Below are 21,938 nucleotides of genomic sequence, written 5' to 3' on the forward strand. Positions count from 1 at the left end.
GGGTTAACGGGGGGGGGCCACCAAAAAATACTATACTGTATATAGTATATATATATATATATATATATATATATATATATATATATATATATATATATATATATATATATATATATACTGTATATGTATACTGATACACAGGGAATCTGGAATTCCGAATAGTGTTTGAACTTCCACTTTAATTGCACAGGGTGAAGGTGTGTTCTGTACATATTTATGAATACATCTGACAGAGTTGGGAGGTAGGCAGTCCCTCCATTGGCTCAGTATGACGCCCCCCATACCCATCCCATGCCCATCCCACACACCGCACTATTGTATACACAGCCAGTCCACAATCACACCAGTTTGTCCCAGCGGCTTCCCGTCTGTGCGGTGACGTCATGGAGGTCATGTGATCGGGCCAGAGCAGAGCCATCGGGCAGCCCAGGAAGCTGGCGGAGGAGGGAGAGCCCGGACAGGAAGCCGATCACCTGATATGACTGGCCGGTGACTGTGTGGCCCCGTGTGTCCGGTAATAGCGGGGAGCCGGGACTGTGCTGTATGAGGAGGGGGAGGGGGCTGGTGACATGGAGCTGCGTGTGTTGTTATTTACATGACGCCGGGCACTGGAGACCCGAGTCACAGGTCTGCTTCTATTCCGCTCATTACACACAGACACAGGCTGAGCCCGAGCCCGGGGACCGGGGAGGAGAAGCTGTGCTACAAGGCCTCAGCTTCACCTCTCTACACTTCTCCTAGTGACAGGCACAGCACACTCCGACCATCCCCGACATCACCACAGGCCGCACATAGCATTCACTTACCGTGCATTGTCAGAGATGGCAGACACACTGCAAGAGGGGGCCGAGAGGATACAAGAGAGGGTGATACAAGAGGGGGCGAGAGGATACAAGAGAGGGCCGAGAGGGTGATACAAGAGGGGGCGAGAGGATAAAAGAGAGGGCCGAGAGGATACAAGAGAGGGTGATACAAGAGGGGGCCGAGAGGATACAAGAGAGGGTGATACAAGAGGGGGCGAGAGGATAAAAGAGAGGGTGATACAAGAGGGGGCGAGAGGATAAAAGAGAGGGTGATACAAGAGGGGGCCGAGAGGATACAAGAGAGGGTGATACAAGAGAGGGTGATACAAGAGGGGGCCGAGAGGATACAAGAGAGGGTGATACAAGAGGGGGCCGAGAGGATACAAGAGAGGGTGATACAAGAGGGGGCCGAGAGGATACAAGAGAGGGTGATACAAGAGAGGGTGATACAAGAGAGGGTGATACAAGAGGGGGCCGAGAGGATACAAGAGAGGGTGATACAAGAGGGGGCCGAGAGGATACAAGAGAGGGTGATACAAGAGAGGGTGATACAAGAGAGGGTGATACAAGAGGGGGCCGAGAGGATACAAGAGAGGGTGATACAAGAGGGGGCCGAGAGGATACAAGAGAGGGTGATACAAGAGGGGGCCGAGAGGATACAAGAGAGGGTGATACAAGAGGGGGCCGAGAGGATACAAGAGAGGGTGATACAAGAGGGGGCCGAGAGGATACAAGAGAGGGTGATACAAGAGGGGGCCGAGAGGATACAAGAGAGGGTGATACAAGAGGGGGCCGAGAGGATACAAGAGGGGGCCAAGAGGATACAAGAGGGGGCCAAGAGGATACAAGAGGGGGCCGAGAGGATACAAGAGGGGGCCGAGAGGATACAAGAGGGGGCCGAGAGGATACAAGAGGGGGCCGAGAGGATACAAGAGGGGGCCGAGAGGATACAAGAGAGGGGGATACAAGAGAGGGCCGAGAGGATACAAGAGAGGGGGATACAAGAGAGGGCCGAGAGGATACAAGAGAGGGTGATACAAGAGAGGGCCGAGAGGATACAAGAGAGGGGGATACAAGAGGGGGCCGAGGGGATACAAGAGGGGGCCGAGAGGATACAAGAGAGGGGGATACAAGAGGGGGCCGAGAGGATACAAGAGAGGGGGATACAAGAGGGGGCCGAGAGGATACAAGAGAGGGGGATACAAGAGGGGGCCGAGAGGATACAAGAGGGGGCCAAGAGGATACAAGAGAGGGTGATACAATAGAGGGCCGAGAGGGTACAAGAGATGGTGATACAAGAGAGGGTGAGAGGATACAAGAGAGGGCGAGAGGATACAAGAGAGGGTGATACAAGAGAGGGCGAGAGGATACAAGAGAGGGTGATACAAGAGAGGGCGAGAGGATACAAGAGAGGGTGATACAAGAGAGGGCGAGAGGATACAAGAGAGGGTGATACAAGAGAGGGCGAGAGGATACAAGAGAGGGTGATACAAGAGAGGGCGAGAGGATACAAGAGAGGGTGATACAAGAGGGGGCCGAGAGGATACAAAAGAGGGTAATACAATAGAGGGCCGAGAGGAGACAAGAGGATACAAGAGAGGGCCGGAGGCTGAGGACGGGACAGGAGAGGGGGCCGGAGGCTGAGGACGGGACAGGAGAGGGGGCCGGAGGCTGAGGACGGGACAGGGGAGGGGGCCGGAGGCTGAGGACGGGACAGGGGAGGGGGCCGGAGGCTGAGGACGGGACAGGGGAGGGGGCCGGAGGCTGAGGACGGGACAGGGGAGGGGGCCGGAGGCTGAGGACGGGACAGGGGAGGGGGCCGGAGGCTGAGGACGGGACAGGGGAGGGGGCCGGAGGGTGAGGACGGGACAGGGGAGGGGGCCGGAGGGTGAGGACGGGACAGGGGAGGGGGCCGGAGGCTGAGGACGGGACAGGGGAGGGGGCCGGACGATTGTGGACTACTGGAAATAGACTGATACCTGACTTTAGAATCTCTCTTTTGATCTTTGAGAATGAATTGCTTTACAATACATGCAGTTGGAGAGGTCCGGCATGGCGTGTTTTAAACTCTTGTAGAGCTTGCACAGTTGCGCATTAAATATCGTTGATGCTGCAGCAAAATGAAGGGGCGTACAATAATGATGTCACTTCTTGATAAAACTTTTTTTCAGCTTCAGACAGCCAGCAGCAGATCCGCTCCCATGAACTGCTTCTGTCTAATGCTTCTTGTATCATCTAACAGTGGAGGTTATTCACTAAAGGTAAATCCACTTTGCACTATAAGTGCAGACGTTGTAGATCTGAGGGGGACATGCAAGGAAAATAAAAAACAGCATTTTTGCTTGCACATGATTGGATGATAAAATCAGCAGAGCTTCCCCTCAGATCTACAGTGACTGCAATTACAAGTGCACTTCCAGTGCAAAGTGGATTTGCCTTTAGTAAGTAACACCCATTGTGTTGTTACAAACTAAGGAAGGTCATCGTTCTTTCAGGATCTTATGTTTGATTTATAGCAGGGTTGGAAAAATTATAATGGGATTCGGGAGCCAATCCAGGAGCCAGCGTTGATCACCTGGCATCTGGGATTTGTAAAGCCCTGAATTATTATAGGGTGATAAATGTGGTAATACACCATGAGACTTGTCTACCGGCTTGCTCTTATTGATCTTTGTTCTTGCCGATGCAATACATTTTTTCCCTTGTAAAGTAACAGATATATAAACTGAGGACATTTTAGGCTGAATTCACATACATGTGCTACAGTTGTCGTGAACAGTCACTATAAAGCCACTTTCACGCAAAGGGTCCGATCACATCTGCCTCAAAGTTTTTCAGGCGAACCTGATTTGACCGTCTATTCACTCCTATGGACCAGCAGGTGTAAACTGACCTGTGTTAGTTTACCCCCACCTATCTCCAAACCAATCCGCTAAAAGAAAATGGAAGGGGATAGGGATCCCCAGCAGTACAAATGGCAACTGCCCCAGCCTATAACTGGCCTTAACGTGCTATTAAACCCAGTATTATGAAAATAGTTAATCTGCCCCCCCCCCCCCCCCACAGTGCCCACGGCTTATAAATCTTCTTTTTACATTAAAATACTGCCACCATATACCTTTTTGGATGATCTGTATTCCACAGTTACATGATAAACTGCACAGTTTCTCCCGTTCTGAGAGATCAGGAAGGAGGAGATTTCCACTGCAGCCTGTATACACGCCCACATGTGCGATGTCAATATCATGTGACCTGGCTATCTCTGAGAACAAGTAACTGTTCTCTCCAGCATAAAAGACACAACTGAGCATGTGCAGGTTGGCTACCCTGCCTGTGTTAGCTGGCCTTCCCCAGATAGACTGTGCAGGAGGGGGATGATCTATGCATACAGGATAAAACAGCCTTTTTATACAATGCAGAGGATTAACCCCTTAAGTTCCACAGTGAGTATAGCAAGGATGCTATGCTGCATATACAGACTGATTTTACTGTTGTGGGTTTAGTAACACTAATGCCCCGTACACACGGTCGGACATTGATCAGACATTCCGACAACAAAATCCTAGGATTTTTTCCCGACGGATGTTGGCTCAAACTTGTCTTGCATACACACGGTCACACAAAGTTGTCGGAAAATCCAATCATTCTGAACGCGGTGACGTAAAACACGTATGTCGGGACTATAAATGGGGCAGTAGCCAATAGCTTTCATCTCTTTATTTATTCTGAGCATGCGTGGCACTTTGTGCGTCGGATTTGTATACACACGATCGGAATTTCCGACAACGGATTTTGTTGTCGGAAAATTTTACAGCCTGCTCTCAAACTTTGTGTGTCGGAAAATCCGATGGAAAATGTGTGATGGAGCCTACACACGGTCGGAATTTCTGACAACAAGCTCCTATCACACATTTTCCATCGGAAAATCCGACCGTGTGTACGGGGCATAACACCAAGGAGCACATGGAACGGTGACACATGTCAAGAAAAAACAAATTAAAATCCCCAGCTCAACTTACCAACCAGCCTTCAACAAACTGAATTGTCCTGTCTGCATATAATACTGGGGCACCTTGTCACAGCCCTGCAGCTTACGCATGTGATTGCAAATGTACTCAAACGAAACCCCTCTTTTTAACGTGAACTGTTAGGACAATTTGGTTGGTTGCAGGCTGGTTGGTAAGTTGAGCTGGGATTTTTTCTTTGTTTTTGTTTGATATGCCCCGATACCAGTTTTTTAAGGCCAAGTAGGAATACTGATACTTTTTCTGAAGTACTCGTGGATACCAATTACCAATGCCTGTTTTTAGTGTCGTGACCATTTTTTAGTGCTCATTTACACCATAAATTCATCAAAACTGATAAAAAACCTGTAGATTTCACTTGCAGAGACATCAGTTTCACTATTGTTTTCATGTGCCTTTCAGTGAGTTTTTACAGCCTGTTCACATATGTGCGGGCTGGCCGAAGTTCGATTTAAGTCCGGTTCAGGTGCGATTTTTCTTATCTCATACACTACAATTCACATTGGAATCGCACCTGAACCGTTGAAAGAAATTGCACTACAAACCGCCCCGCACATATGTGAACCAAGTCTTATGTTCTAATATTGAAACATTTGCACAAGTACTCGTGCAAATGCTTAGTATTGGCATCAATACCAGTATCTCTGGAACGCTAGAAGGTGATTTTTCCTCCTTCGTCTAGGTGGACCGGTTCGGAGGGCATTCAGGTGTAAACAGACAGCAGAGTCAATTTACTCCCAGCTGCCCACAGAGCTGTCTGTGTCCGCTCTGCAAAAACTGAGTGCACACGGACCTGTCATCCGCAGGAAAACGGAGGACAGAGCACCCCCCCCCCAGGAGGGCTTCTCCTGGGGCATTATATTAATCCGGTGAAGAGCCATCGAGGGACCCCAGAAGTCGAGCATTTTTTTTTTTTTTAAGTAACAATGACTTTAATATTTACATCTTAAACATGGATGGAAACTAGCCTATTTGCTTTATCTGAAGCAACATTTTCCATACGCTGTATATTTACCTGGTTAGTTCTTACGTGTATGAGAAGTTCGTACTGTTTAACTATGATGAGGACATCAATAGAGGCCTCTATTGATGAGGCTGTGTTTGTGTTGTGTATGAATTGATTTTGATTAGCAGTGTGTATAGAGAACTACGATTATGCATATAGGAAAAATGGTCAGGAAGGAATAGTGGGATTGATTTACTAAAACTGGAGAGTGCAAAATCTGGTGAAGCTGTGCTTCTAACTTCAGCTTCCTGCCCAGGCCAATTCTTAGCTTTTAGCGCTGTTGCACTTTGAACAACAGTAGCACGGTTATACGGCATTGTACCCAAATTAAATGTATATAATTTGTTTTCCCCATATCGTCTTTCCGGACAGTCACCTATGAGAGACCTTGGCGGCTGTCTTGAAAGACTCCTGGAAAAGACGTTACCAGTAAGTAGCTCCATTTTTTTCACACAAATAGAGCTTTCTTTTGGTGGTGTTCAATCGCCACTTTTTTTTATTGCTTGCAAAAAATAAAAAACTAATTTTTTGGAAAAAAAAAAAAAACAAATATTTGCATAGTTGTATTAAATTTTACAAACCGGTCATTTTTCTCCTTCGCTGATGTGATCTGATGAGGCTGCACTGGTGGGCACTTGTAGGCGGCACTGATGGGTACTGATAGGTGACACTGATGAGAAGGCACTGGTGGGCACTAATTGGCAGCACTGGTGTAAAGCATGGTTTTAGTAAATGGAAGGTAATTGTGCAGTCCGATTGTCATGTATGTATTTGACCAACTTAGGCTCAATTCACACGACTTTGGAGTGCAAATTTGGATGGGTGTGACTTGGATGCAACTTTGGCTTTGATCAATGATAATAGACAATTGTTGCACAACTGTTGCATGTATAACATTCAGGTGCGACTTTCATGCAACTTTTGAGGGTTTACATTGAAGTCGCATGACAGTCGGACCAAAGTAGTGCTGGAACCTTTTTTAAAGTCGCTGCGACTTTAAGTTGCACATTTTTGAATGGTTATCATTAAAAAAAACATGGGTTGAAACTTGTCATGTGACTTCAGTGTCCAAAGTCGCATGGCAAGTCGCACAAGTGTGAATGGAGCCTTAATAGTTGGCAACAGACATTTGTGTGTTAAATGTATAATTTTGGCTGTCTCAAACAGTCTGTCAAAGATATATGGAATAGATGACTTATCCAATCATATGTTGCATTAATCAAGAGTCCAGGATTTTTGCCCTTCCTATGGTATGCACCTTTGCACTTTGGACTTTGGATACAGGATTACTTTGCTGATCCAGTTTTGTTTTTGTCATATAACATATTACAAGTTTTTCTATCCAATGTACCTGCAGCTTGGCTTGTAGTCTTTGGATTCCTATTTTTTTTTCTTAAGCTGGCTATACACTAGTAGGATTCTGCTAGAAATCATTAGTTGGGTCAGATTGACATTTATTTTTATCCACAGTGACAGGATAAATAGAAGGAGCAGGATAGAAACTTTTTCTTGAACCTATGATTTTCTAACCGTGTATGTGCTTTTTGCTCAGAAAATTACATTCATTCAAAATCGAATGTTAAAAGCAAACAACATTTTGAAGCTCTTTCAAATGACATTTGTCCAGACATCGAATATACAAAAAAATGTATATTCTCTCTTCCTTTATTGTGCTACTCCTATATATTATTAATGAAGAAGACTATGTAGCAAGTTAGTATATTTGAATTTGTCCTTTCAGCCCTGGTTCACACCGGTGCATCTTTGAAATTGTGCTATTTAAAGAGGAACTGCAGTCTGCTTACATAATTTGTAATAAAAACATCTTTGCCATTCTGAAGCTTCCCTCCAACCACTTTGCATATTATTTTATATATACTGTGATTCTGTACTTGCCAAATATGCTGCAGAAATCTCCCTCTACTGAGTCTGGCTGCAGCCATTTTAACTGTGGGCAGCTGCAGCTGCTGCCCTTTCAGTTCCTGGATTTACAGAGGCACGCCTCAAGCTCTGCAGCTCTCATTGGCCCTTGTATGACTCATCCCCCTCCCTTCCTGGCAAACTCACGAGTGAGAGAGAGAGCTGTGCACGATGGCATAAGCCTAGGCTTTTTACCAGACAAAAAACAGGAAGTGGGCTGTGTAAAGGTGCTTTCACACCGAGGCGTCGGCGGTAAAGCGCCGATATTTTTAGCAGCGATTTACCACCGCTCTAGCGACGCTATTCGGCTTGAAGGGTTAAAAGCGGTGTATACACCGCTTGTACAGCGCTGCAAAGATGCTGCTTGCAGGACTTTTTTTTTACCGTTCTGCAAGCGCACCGCTCCAGTGTGAAAGCACTCGGGCTTTCACACTGGAGAGATGGGAGAGGTGCTTTACAGGCGCTATGCAGGCGTTATTTTTAGCGATGTAGCGCCTGTAAAGCGTCTCAGTGTGAAAGCAGTCTTAGGGATTTACTGGCAGAAAAAAAATGTTGCTACCCAAAGTTAAAACAACAAGGGCAGAAGATTTAATAGATGGAAAGTTGAAAAAATGACTGAAGTTCCGCTTTAAGCGTAATTTCAAAGTCGCAGATCAGTGGGATTTGGATCGGCAATTTCATTGCGGCTTGCAACTTTAACAGGAGCCAATACAAGTTGCAAAGAAATTGCAAAAAGGTAGTGCAGGGACTTTTTTCAAAGTTGCTGCGACTTGAGTCACAACAATTTTAACAGTTCCATTTCCGGCAATAGGGTGCGACTTGTCATGCGATTTTGAACTGTCGAATTACATGATAAATCGCATTGGCGTGAACCAGGGCTTAACATAGCTATAGGATTAATATGGAAAATCCTAGAACCGTATAGATTTGCCAGTGCAGCTTTGGTACATCCGCGTCTTTCATTTCAGCCAAGCATATTTGTCAACATTGAAATGGGCCAGTAATGGGGAATGAGGCCGTGAAAAAAAACACCTCTGGACAATATTCACTCCATGCACGATCAGTCTTATATTTTGTTCATGTTCCATGCTGTTGTTGCTCATTACTTATACTTGCTTGTTGGCACTATGAAATACTTCAATATCAGAAAGCACAGATTTCAGAAACGTAATTCTTCCAGATGTAAGAATTTTGTAAAAACATTCAGAATCTCCTTGTTTTACAGACTATTCCAACTTGTTTTAGATAATAGCAATTGTCACAATACATTTTAACAAAGACCTGCAGGTTCCAGTGTTCTGCTTCACTGAAGAAGGCAGATATCACTCTCAGCCTTTTGTGAGATGGGCAGAACAATAGAGAAATCATGGTATTTGCTTGTACTGTTGTGAAAGCGTAGAGCCATTTCTGAATTTTACATTTCGGGGCAGATTTAGAAGTATTAATACAGGTTGTTTCAGAGGCCACAGAAAAAGTATATGCATTATTGATTTTTTTTCGATACTTAGTTGGAGGTAGACAAATTCTTATAGCGTAACAGAGTGGGGTAGAGCAATCTAGTAATAGCAATTCTGAAGAGCCAAGCTATTTGGCTCCTGTTGACATCAGTAGAAGAGGTTCCTAAAAGTTAGGCCTTATATACACTATTAGATTTTCTGCAGATTCCTGTCTTCAGATTTACCAAAACCATGTAGTGCAGGTGCTTGCCTGATTGCATACAAATTGAAACTCCTTAAGGCTCCATTCACACTAGCGCGTTTTTTGATGCATTTTGCATTTTGTAGAAATGCACGGGAATTTTTTAACATGGGTTCCTATGGAACATGTTCACATCAATGCTTTTTTGTTTCTCTGCATTTTCGGAAAGGGTCAGGGACTTTTTTTCATGCAAAATGCAGCGTTTTGCATGTAATAGAATTCAATGGACAAGCATCAAAAACGCAAGTGCACCGTTTTTGCAGCGTTTTTGGTGCGTTTTTGCCTTTTTTGGTTTTTTTTTTTTTTTAGACTGTAAAAAAAAAACTGTAAAAAAAAAAAAAAAAAAAAAACGCAAATCGCGGCAAAAACGCCGCAAAAACGCTGCTCAAAAATGTGGCAAGCATGAAAAAAAAAACCTCCAAAAACGCTCAAAAGCAACATGCATAGGTGTGAATCGAGCCTAAGGTTTGACTTCATATTATATGGTTTTGGTAAATCTGAAGACAAAAATCTGCAAAAAATCTAATAGTGTGTATGAGGAGGCTTTTGGTTCCATAGGCAGCCCTATAGCCAGCCTGTGGAACCAAAAGCCTAGTCGTTTGGCTAGAATATCTCTGCTGAAGAAATATTACCATTTGGCTGGCCAGAATTGGCTGATCATGTCATTTAGCAGAGGTCATGTAGCAAAGTGCCTAGGCATTCTCTTATGTGCTCAACAGAGAGAGTTGCATTTTCTACTGAAAAGGTAAATCTTTTTAGCGTGCTATTTACTCTTTACTTACTCATCTCAGTAAGGCTATTAATTATAGGTCCACTTTAAACCCCTTCAGCCCCGGAGGTTTTACCCCCTTCCTGACAGGCCATTTTTTCAAATACGGCACTGCGTTGCTTTAACTGACAATTACGTGGTCATGTGACGCTGTACCCAAATAAAATTGTTGTCCTTTTTTTCCCACAGATAGAGCTTTCTTTTGGTGGTATTTCATCACCTCTGCGTTTTTAATTTTTTGCGCTATAAATAAAAAAAAGACCAACAATCTTGCAAAAGAACCAATATTTTTTTTACATTGTGCTATAAAACACATCCAATAAAAAAATGTAAAAAAATAAAATTTCTTCACTAATTTAGGCTAATGCGTATTCAGTTACAGGTTTTTGGTAAAAAACCCCCAATAAGCGTATATTGATTGGTTTGCGCAAAAGTTAGCGTCTACAAACTATGGGATATTCTTATGGACCTTATTTATTTATTTATTTATTGTTTTTACTAGTAATGGCGGAGCTCAGCAATTTGTGAAGTGACACTTTTTTGGGGACCAGTGACACCAATACAGTGATTAGTGCTAAAACAATGCATTGTCACTGTATAAATTACACTGGCAGGGAAGGGGTTAACATCAGGGTTGATCAGAGTGTAAAGGATTCTCATCGAATGTAGAGCTTGAAGGACACCGCCACTCGCTGGTTCTTCTTTTTAAGGCTATACAGACTGTTTAACCGACCACCTTGGTGCACACAGCTTTGAAGCCCTTCAACGCACACAGCTTCTGGCTCCCTGGACACACACAGCTAACAGCCTCTTGCTGCACTGGCTCCCACGTGGAGCCCTTCTGACTCCTGGTACTCAGACTTCCTATCTGCTGGGTGGAGCCCAGAAATATGGTCAGGTTACTACTAAAAGCCCAGCACACACCTGACCAATCAGTATGCTGGCTGTTTTCAAAATCAGGACCCAGGACTGGGGATTTCATCCCACCCGAATCTCTCAGAAATCCCCAGGCTCCAGGTCCCAAAGTGGACCTGTCTAAGAAAGGAGGACACTGAAAAGCCAGTTTCCTCTTCATCTTACAAGCTCCCTGGAGCCCCTCAACCCGTCTGGTTGAGAATTCTGGGTCACATCCTCCTTCTAGACCCTGGCAGGGCATCGCTCTGCCACAAGAGGGTTAAGTGTGCTCCTAGGAAGTGCTTGAGGGGGGTTGCTGTGACTGGAGGAAAACAGAGATCCCTGTTTTTGTTTAGCAGAAACATGCAATCTCCATTTTTCCTCCCTCACAGAACAGCAGTCTGCCTTTCCTCTAAATGATTGCGGATGGCCCAAACCTTGTGTGCAAAATCACATACAGGTACGTGATTTCGTGCAGCCAGGCCGCCCTGCCTCAGTATATATGCGGTAGGCGGTCCGGAAGCAGTTAATCTTTTCCTTAGCAATACAATGTCTGTTCTAGTATCCCTTTTTGTTTTTTTTTTTAGTTTATTTAAAAGTCACTGGCCCAGTGACCTCCATTTATAAATTAAAAAAATTAGGAAAAATAAAATCATAAGCCTACTGTATATCAAAGTAATTGAGAGAGGTTTCTTAGCACCTCCGTGACCTTGATGACCAAAAAAGATGACTTCTTCAGTGCTCCACAACAAAATGAATGTAGGCTGATGCATTTTGAGGGATAGACCCTCTTCCTCAGAGAAGAAGAGGGTCTATCCCTCAAAACACATCAACCTAATGTCTTGGGTAATACAGTAGGCTGGTGTGCTCTCTCTTTTTTTTGTTTGTTTTTTGTTTTTGTTTCAATATTGATGATTTCCCTTATCTGACAAAGGGCTGTGAGGCCGTGAGTGGGCCCTTGGCACTTTACGGATCAGACCTGGAAAAACATTTCCAGTCAATATTCCTCTCCATTTCTACATTTGAGTGTGACAGTGTGTTCGTTTCACATCTTTTAGTCTATTAGAACAGATAATCCTCCATGCAAGTGCAATTTAAGGGCTTATTCACATGGGCAATACTAATCCATATACCTGTGTGAAGGGCCATCTTCAACTGCCTGGGCTGCACAGGTGTTCCATGCATGAAGGCAGCTTGTTGAAATCAATGACAGACCCTGGCTGCACGGCCTTCACAGGCATCCCAGAGTCTGATGCACTTGTCAGGACACAGTCATACTGAGTTTTGATCCATGCAATAAAACCCACATGGAAGAGCACTTTGGGATTCCTGTGGTTCAACAAAAACTACAGTTCTTGCGGGATGTTCCTGGTCTGCAGTAGTCCAGGGAGGGATAACTGGTGAATCGACTACAGGGTCGTGGGGCAGGCAAGGCTCGTTGATGAATGTGGGGAATGAAGGCTAACCTGTGTAGTCTGATCCAATAGATACATTACTGTAGCTCATATTGCTGAAAATGTTAAACTAGAACTATAGGCAAAACTTTTTCTGCCCTCGCCTTTCAGAACAGCACCTTGGAGAAAGCGTAGCGCCACCCTTCACAGGAAACACTGCCGTGACATCGCCCTTTAAATGCAGCTGCTTTCACCATGCCATCAGTCGTCTTAGTGCTTACTCCACCATAGTGGAAGCACTGATGGGGGGCTGCGCTTTCTCCATTTTCTTGGGGAGAGGGGTTGGCAGTACCTCCAGGAACCTTCTGTGACCAGCCCAGTACCCTTGCGCATGGGAAAGGGGTGTTCCGATGCCTTCTTCCTTCTCTGGCTCATGGGAGAGATGGTCACCCAGGGGGAACCCGCCTGTGTGCTCGGAGGCTGTGGGCGTGCAGGCAGCATGCATGCTAAGAGAGCCCAGAGCACTCGACATGTTGGATCCGAGTCCTGGAGGGTTGGTGACATCATTCTGGTAGGAGGGACTTCCGAGGTGGGCATACAATAAGTGGTTCCGGCCGCTGGAGCGCAGGAGGAAGAGGCAGGTCATCGTCTGGTGCGTCCTTCCGGCCCTCAAGCAGTAAGGAAGAAGAGGACGCCAGAAGGATACTTTTTAAAGAGCCATAATGGGGGCAGCAACCCCTGCGTACCCTGCATTGGAGGTATTGTCACAGCGGTACAGGCGCCCGGTGCACCAGCCAGACCCAGGTAAGAGAGGTACAGAGGTGCCTCTAATCTTACTGGGTGTTTGCTCTGTTGCGTTGTCCTTCCAAAAGCCTGTGCTGTGTGCTAGAGGTTTACTGTTCTTTTAGCAGTACAGCAGAATGGGGTAGCTCTGTTACAGGAAAGGTGTGTGTGTGTGTGTGTGTCTCTCTCTCTTTCTCTCTCTTTTTCTCTCGCTCCCCCCCACCCTCCGGAGGGGTTGAAACCACTGCCAAATCAGAGAGAGGTCCTTCTAGGAGGAAGAATCCGCTGAGGGACTCCTCGTCTAAACCGCTCTGGAGGATATTGCAGGGCTAGTGAGGGAATCCACACAGCAATGCATAGAATTTTCTGCTCAGTAAGGAGAAGCATGCAGAAACCATGGGGTCTGTACCCTCTCGGTTGAAGAGGAGTTCAGGTCTGGAGTCAGGTTGGCAACAGAGCTTCTGCTCCAACCCTCTGCCACCCACCTCAAAGAGTGATAGTGAATCAGAGGAAGAAAGAAAAAGTATCCCCCCTCCTATGCTGGACTCAGAGGAGGAGTATAAGGGAGAAGAGGAGGTAAGGACCTCCCATTGCAAATTCGGGCTAGAAGATCGATGCTGCCTTCTCGCAGGTCTTAAGACGCACAGACCAGGCAATTGAGGACATGGGTATGCTCAAAAGACGCAATGGACACGAGGGCAGACTCCTTGCTAAAGAAAGCTCAGGACTAGTCCCTGTCCAACTTAAAACCAGCGATGATTTCTGTAGTGGTCGCTAAGAACCTTAAATGCTGGGTTAAGCAGTTGAAGGGTTGGTACATCAAGAAAAGATCTACTAGAATTTTATCCTGCACTGTAAAATACATGGCGAACGCCTCAGCAGAATCCACCAGGATGTCAGCGAGATTGTCGGCTCTTCTAAAACTCAGCCTGGAGGGCTTTATGGCTCAAGACCTAGTCAGGAGACTTGGCGTTAAAGGTGAAACCATGTGGAATTCCCTTTACAAGAGACTCACTGTTTGGGTTTGGTCCGGTCTTGGAAACAATCATTGTCAGGAAAGCGGATAAGAAGGCCTTTCCGATTAAGAAAAAGAGCATGCCGCCAAAAAAGTTTTTGTCCTTTTTCACAATCTCCAAAGGAAAAAGACCAAAACCAGGAGAGACCGGGGTACCCCCAGAGGGGAAGTGGTAGAGGGGGCGTGCTCTTCAGGCCTCCAGAACAAAGAGCAAAAAAGCAATGACTGCCACCTTGCAGTGGGGGGTAGGCTTCAAGCCTTCCGACCACAGTGGGAGGCGGCAATCCAGAATTTTTCTGGACTTCCCCGAACAGGTTTTATATAACCAGTCTCCCAAAGGATCAAGGGAAAGCCCTGGCCATGACATCCATTTTAAGGGAACTGATTCAACAGGGGTCCTGAGGGAGCAGGCGGTGGAAGGCTTCTATTCCCACATCTTTCTAGCCAAAAAATCCTTCAGGAAAATTTTGGCTAATGTTGAATTTGAAAGACCTAAATGGATCCATCAGGGACAAAAGGTTTCAGGTGGACAAGATCTTTTCTCTAAGAAATCTGCTCATTCCAATTGTTTCATGGCGTCAATCGACCGGTGAGACACATATCTACACATCCCAATTGCAAGCTTGTCTCAAGGGTTTCGGCAGCTGGCAGTCAATCTGGGAAACAAAATAAGGGCAGATTGGGGCTCTACCTTTTTGGGCTTTTCTCCTCACCCAGAGTTTTTTCCCAAAAGTAGCGGAAGCCTTAGAACCCCGTAAGAGAGGAGTCCCCATAGTACCCCTCTGGATGCAAGCGCTTGGGGGTAGGGAGCCCACCTTGAGGTGCGTGGTCCAGAGAGGAGGCCAGAAGATTCTTCATCAGGAGAGAACGAATTCAGAATTTCTCCATGAGGGAATGGGGAAGGGATTAGCAGTGAGCACCCTTGAGACGCAGGTGGCAGCGCTGTTGGTGTTTCTAGAGAAAACCCTATCTAGAGCCATTTGATTCTTGATTTTTTTTTTTTTTTTTTTTTTTTTTTTTTTGAACCTTTGCAAGCTATCTCCATAGAGTTGCACGAGTTGAAAACAATCCTCCTGTTAGTGGTAACTTCAGCCCGCAGGATTAGCGAGATGCATGCTCTGTCTAGTGCCGAGCCTTTCCTGAGATGTTCTCCAGATAGAATAATCTTGGGGACAAATCCGGGTTTTTTTTCCAAAAAATGTCTTTGGCGTTCCAACGTACGCAAAAAATTATATGCCCACATTATGTCTAGCTTCCTCTGGCCCGGGAGAGGGGGCCTTTGACACTCTTGGCGGCAGATGTCTTTTAAAATATCTTGAAGTAAAGAAACACCTCATAGTCTACCGTCCTGTTCATCCTGGCAACAGGAGCATGCAAAGGGGAGAAAGCTTCCAGAAGTACTTTGGGAAGGGGGCTAAAAGCATGCTATCAAAGAAGCTGACCTGGCATTTATAAGGCACTACAGCTTAGATCTGCTATCTGCCGTGGATCAATCCTTTGACAGGAAGGTCAAAGGAAGAAGAAAAAAAAGGGCAGTCTGCCAAGAATCACAACATTCTTTAGCAGTGGAACTTAATTATAAACAATGTAACAATTTGTACTTTAGCTCAAAGGAATACACTTTAAAGCGGAGTTCCACCCAAATTTTGAACAATATCTGTATGTATTCTCTTCCTTGCCTAGATGCTGACATGCCGTTTAAAAAAATTTAAATCGCCGTAATTACCTTTTATTTTTCTATTCTTCTTTGCACTTCCTGGTTCTCCTCCCGTGGGAGTAGGCGTGTTTCTAGCCTCTCTCAGGCTTCCCAGGATGCCACTGAGCATGTGCGGGAACGAGCGGTGAATGCTGGGAGCACAGCATTCACCACATCCAGGAAATAAATGCTTGTGGGCTTCAAATGCCCACAATGAAGATGGAAACCGCCTGCAGTGAATAATATAAGTTATTCTTTCCGACGAAATCTGACACAGGCGGACATATTACACACAATATGTGAGTATGTAATGCTGAGAAGAAAAGTTTGTGAATGAACTAAAAAAAAAAAAAAAACGCTAGATAGGTGGACCCCCGCTTTAAGTGGTTAAACTTCCCTCATTTACACACCAAACACTAAAACTTTTTCTGACATTTGTTGGCTTCAAGTTAAAATCTTTTTTTTTTTTTTTTTGCTAGAAAATTACTTAGAACCCCCAAATATTTATATACCGGTAAATATTTTTTTTAGTAGAGACCCTGTATTTGCGCAGCAGTCATTCAAATGCAATTTTTTGGGAAAAGGTTACACTTAAATGAATTAAAAAAAGAAAAACAAAATAACAAAGTTAGCCCAATTTTTTTTGGATAATGTGAGAGATTCCCGCATCCAGTTCGTATAGGTGTGAATTGTGATGCGGGAAAAAAATTGTGATTCTCATTTTGGCCAGAATCATGCAGCTTTAGTTATAACCCATTTATTTTCATTTTTTTCGCCATCTGTGTCCCATTGTGGAGATTTCCCTTCGCTTCCTGTCCCATTGCCAAATAGGAAGTCCTATTACTTTTTTGGGGACAACCCAAAATTTGGGATTTTCTTTTACTTTCACTTTTAATGATAATGGTAAACCAGGTGCACAGACAGCAATACAAACTGACAAGGGTTCTAATCCCTGTCCACTGTATCCAAAACAAAAAATAAAAAAGTTTTGTCTCTAGTTATACTTTAATGTTGCTTCCGATAGAAAGGTATCAAAACACAGTTTGTTGCGTATGGGGCTGCGTAGCTGTTGACCGATCAGGGTGCCTTTGCTGACCTGTGTCCACAGCCAAAAGTGCCTGCAATGGGCATTTGAGCATCATAACTAGACTACAGAGCAATGGAAGAAGGTGGCCTAGTCCAACGAATCATGTTTTCTTTTACATTATGTCAATAGCCTGGTGTGTGTTTGTCGCTTCCACTGGGGAAGAGATGGCACCAGGATGCAGTATGGGAAGGAGACAAGCCGGTGGAGGCAGTGTGATGCTTTGGGCAATGTTCTGTTGGGAAACCTTGGGTTGTACTATTAATTTGGATGTTACTTTAACATGTGCTACCTTCAATAACCTTGTTGCTGACCAAGCACACCCCTTCATAGAAACGGTATTCCCTGATGGCAGTGGCCTCGTTCAGCAGTATAATGCGCCCTGCCACACTGCAAAAGTTCAAGAATGGTTTGAGAAACACAACAATGTGTTCAAAGTGTTGACTTAGTCTCCAAATTCCCCAGATCTCAATCCAATTAAGCATCTGTGGGATGTGCTGGAAAAAGTCAGATCCATGGGGGCCCCACCTTACAACTTACAGGACAGAAGCAGTACAGTATTCAACCCAGAAGCAAACATTTATTATATTGCAGCTTACAAATCCTTAGTTATGATGGCTGCATTTGTTTTCTTTCTTCATATGGTCTTTTCTTTTCACCTGGTGATCTGGCCAGTAAGTCTGTTTGTCTTTCAACAGAACAAGATGTTCTGCAGATGTAGCAGTTACAGGGTGGAGACAAACCATTTACTACTGATGGGTGCTTACAATGATCAGCTTTTATTTATTTACATAAAACCTTTTATCTTAAAAGGGGAAAAAAAAATTAGCTGTAACTGCTTATAAAGCGTTAGTGTATCTAAATCTGGTAGTACATCTAACCCCCCCTCTTCCCAGATTAACAGTGCTGCTGTCCAAAGGTGCAACCTGTGCTCATTCATCCAGGAGGGGGGCCCTCTAATACAGGACGTGTGTTACTGGCCAGATCACCAGGGGAGAGCAGGGTGAAAAAAAAGCCTAAAAGAAAACTAATGCACCACAACTGATTGCTAAGCTGCAATATATTATATTTTTGGTTTGGGGTTTAATACTGCTCTAAAGGATCTGCTACTGATGCTTTGGTGCCAGATAGCATACCTTCAGAGGTCTAGCAGAGTCCATGCTTCCATGGGACAGGGCTGTTTTGGCAACAAAAAGGACCTACTCAATATTAGGTGGGTGGTGATAAAGGTATGATCAACACACACACACAGTTTTGTATTGCATACAATTTTGGTTATTGTGTGGGTTTCTTGTTTTAGAAGATATCCATTTGCCACTGGCCTTTGGGGAATCACTGGTGTCCCTCTTTGTCATTGTTGATCTCTGCTTATAAAATGAATAACAAGGAGATAACTGCTGCTATCAATTATACTGTACACTCGTTGCTACCGTTTTGGGCACATGGCCTTTGATGGTCCACATGTCCAAAACCCACACTGCCAAGTGTTATATAATTATTAGCTGCAGATGTCTCCTGAATTATTTATTCCTTCTCCTGTTAACATGCCATTATGCTTTGAGTCATTTATAAATATTTATATTGTCCATTATTTCTTCTTCTAGGGCTCTGTAACAGACCTCAGGGGAGAAGGGTGAAGAGAAGGGCAGGTTTTGCAGTACAACAGTATCTGGGCTCACAATTAGAGGGTCTGCTGCATGGAAGTCCAAGGAAAATGCCTCCTGTTTTGGGGGGAACTGTAGTCAGATTTTCAACCATAGCTATTATTATGAATAAGGTTAATTTTTTATAATCTGAATTTGTTTTGATTGAACGTCGATTTAAAGGTATTCTTGGGTCCCCTGCCAGTGGTCCTGGCTCCCAACCACCCCCCCCACCCCCCAACGCAGAGTGCCTCTAAAAGACTGCGTTTGCCTTTTTTAAAATGTGTACTAGGAAAAGTGTGGTGGTTCATTGCAGGGTAGTTGCAGAGAATACAGAAGTTCATTGGTATAGTGGTGGTAAGTGCTTAGGAAAGTTGCATCGGCTACAGGTAACTATTGCGGCGCAAAGCTGTGTGAGTGTACAACAGAGGATGGGGGAGGAAACCTGCAAATGCTGTGAAAGTTTCTTTATCCTTTACCTTAAAATCCATCATAATTCAGTAAGTATTTGTGTTTTTAGATGTGATTCTTTTAACAATAAATGCATCAAACTTTCCAAATTCTGAACTGCTTTAACAGTTATTTTCAAGATCAGCAGGCAGTACAGATGTGTTCTACTAGCCTGTGCCATATTGGGTGACTCCATAGATGATGCAATTTTTTTTTTCTTTCCACCACGAGTGGAAGGAAAGAAAATTGCTTGATTCCCCCATCAACACTGACTACAGGCAGAATACACTGATCACTGCTGGCGGCTTTAGTGGCTATAGAGCTAGCTTTAGTGCAACCAGCCTGCCCATAGATGGATCGAATCTGGGCCAGTTGCTGCTGAACAATCCGAGATTCGATTCATTTGTGACCAGCTTTAGTCAGAGAAGTCACCCTGCAGGCTTACATACAGACAGCATTTGTAATTGGAGCTGTGAAGAACTCCTTGTAAGCTGCACCTTGACATTGAAACTCACTGTCAACAAACCTGACTTTCCAGGCACTTCACCTTTCTGCCACTGCAGATATTCCACCACTGCTCCCATGCCACTGATCCCACTTGTCACCCTTGCAGGGACATGCAGAGAGGAGGAGAGGTTGAGCCTGGAGTTTCTGGGCTTATTGCCCACTTTTCCTCCTTCCTGTGACAGCTCCTACCCAGTGCAGTCTGGCCTCTGGATGCTTTGTGCACATTGTGTATGCTCCCGGGGGAAGGCAGGGGAGGTGCACAGCTCTGGGTTGAGAAGAAGAGGGAAGCCAAACACTGAGATGCCCACCATCTCTTGCTACAGAGCCTTTCCAATAGGGCCATTCTAGAAGTCAACATCCAAATCTATTCTTTATTTCTTTTCATTCTTAATTTGAATGGCAGCACTACTGTTTGTCACTCCTCCCTTCTATAGTATATTATTATTTTAATCATGTAATCCAAACTAAAGGCCCCCCCATAGACATCCCTGCTGAAGTCTTACAATAATTATAGGATCGTTATGCATGTCCTACATGCAGTGCTTTCTCCAGCATCTGCTGATGTGGCTTGTTTACTAAACTGGAAACAGAATCGTTTTACAGCTGCTTGTTACTATAGGGAGCCTTTTAGACTTTTTTCTGACACGTTGTTAAAGTATGGGACCAAAATAAAAGTAACATCCATACTCTCCTCCGTGCTGCTGCATCTGTGTGATTCTGTAGCTCTCCCACATTGGCTGTAGGACTGTCACATGACCATTGATCGCTCAGTTCTTGGTCTGCTTCGAGCAGAGAGCTGTGACTGTTGAGCAGAGAGCGGCTCTGTCTTGTCAGCTGAAGGTGATCAATAGCTCATATATTGCAATACCAATTCTTTGGTGTAGTGACTCTATTAGGCTGGGTTCACACCTATGCGAATTGGATGCGGAATTCTCCGTATAGTAGGAGAATGTGACTGGCTCTCTATGGAACCGGTTCACATATCTCCAGGGGTGGCTGCAGAGCACACTGCACAGAAACGCTGTGCGTCTTTAGCTCTGTTTCAGGGCCGAATTCAGGCAAAGATTTGTCCCTGACCTGGAGAATGGGGACGCACAGCATCCCTGTGCGATCCGCAACCAGTTCCAGTGTGAACCGAGCCCGAGTTGTCTTCTTTTTTTTTTTTTTCCAGACTCCAACACCCTCCCCCCCCCCCCCCTTTTTTTTTTTTTTACCCCTCTTGCCTAGTGATCCTGCTGTTAGTACACTTCCTGTCCTAGGGCGACATGCTCAATCACACTGCTGACTCTATGGAGAAGAGGGTTTGTCACTCTAGAAAAAGAAGTGTGGTGGGACTATATAAATCACAGAGATGAACTGGGCATGGTTGATAATACTGCAGAGTGCACAGAAACTTACAAGGTTATCAGATTTCTGGCAGGATCAACGTGTGCACTTATTGAACAGAACCATTATGGTATATTTTCCAAAAGAGACAGATAAAAGTTCGCTGTATACAAGTTGTCAAAACATCCCTGAACTTGTATGTTAACAAAGGCAAACATTACCCTTGTCTATATTTTGCTCCATACTATTGCACAGGGCAGCAATTTTTTTTTGTGATTGTAGAACGTTATAGTAGACCACACCCTAGTATCTTGTCACAATGTTGTGTAACATTCATGCAGAGGTAAAATGCATACTCTAGTGCAGGCACGTGATGATATTTATTTTTTATTTTTGTGGAAGCACAAGAGGGGCTGATTTATTTTGCTTATTGTCTACTGGAGCACATCACAACTACACCACACCTGATTCATTCTACCACTGGCCCACTTTCTCTAGTTGTGACTGCATAAAATGTCTTGTGATCAAGGGAAAACATATTTATGTTGCTAAAAATTACTTTTTATATCTTACTCAACATAATTTATGCAGTTTCTTGTCTTGCCATGATGAATTTTGTATCTAGTTTTGGAACGCTATTTATATTTGTGCTGCATGCAGTCTATCATCATCTAGTATCACAAAATGAATTGGTCTACCTCTGCTATACACAGTTTAAAATTAGTCTGTGCTTTACTTCCAAGTAGGACAGGTTTTGTGACCGCTTTGGCTTAACACATAAAACAATGCAATGCTCGTTTCATTGCAGTGATTGCTTTTACATGTTATGTTTTCAAGCCATTGTAAAATGGGCCACTAAAAAATGTAGTGTCTCCACCCAAAATGTATTGGCCTATTTTAAGCTAGAATATACAGAGCACAGTCC

At 44.5% G+C, this 21,938-nt stretch overlaps 1 protein-coding gene across 1 annotated transcript in view; it reads left to right on the forward strand.

The window, feature by feature from the left end:
• Positions 1-326: 326 nt before the first annotated feature.
• Positions 327-21,938, forward strand: part of RAB5A (RAB5A, member RAS oncogene family) — a 134,173-nt gene continuing 112,561 nt past the window's right edge. The window contains exon 1 of the mRNA XM_073630218.1: positions 327-514. The gene's annotated coding sequence lies outside the window, so the exon portion shown is untranslated. The remainder of the gene's footprint in view (positions 515-21,938) is intronic.

Source organism: Aquarana catesbeiana, linkage group LG05, assembly GCF_042186555.1.
Source record: "Aquarana catesbeiana isolate 2022-GZ linkage group LG05, ASM4218655v1, whole genome shotgun sequence".
Taxonomy (NCBI): Eukaryota; Metazoa; Chordata; class Amphibia; order Anura; family Ranidae; genus Aquarana; species Aquarana catesbeiana.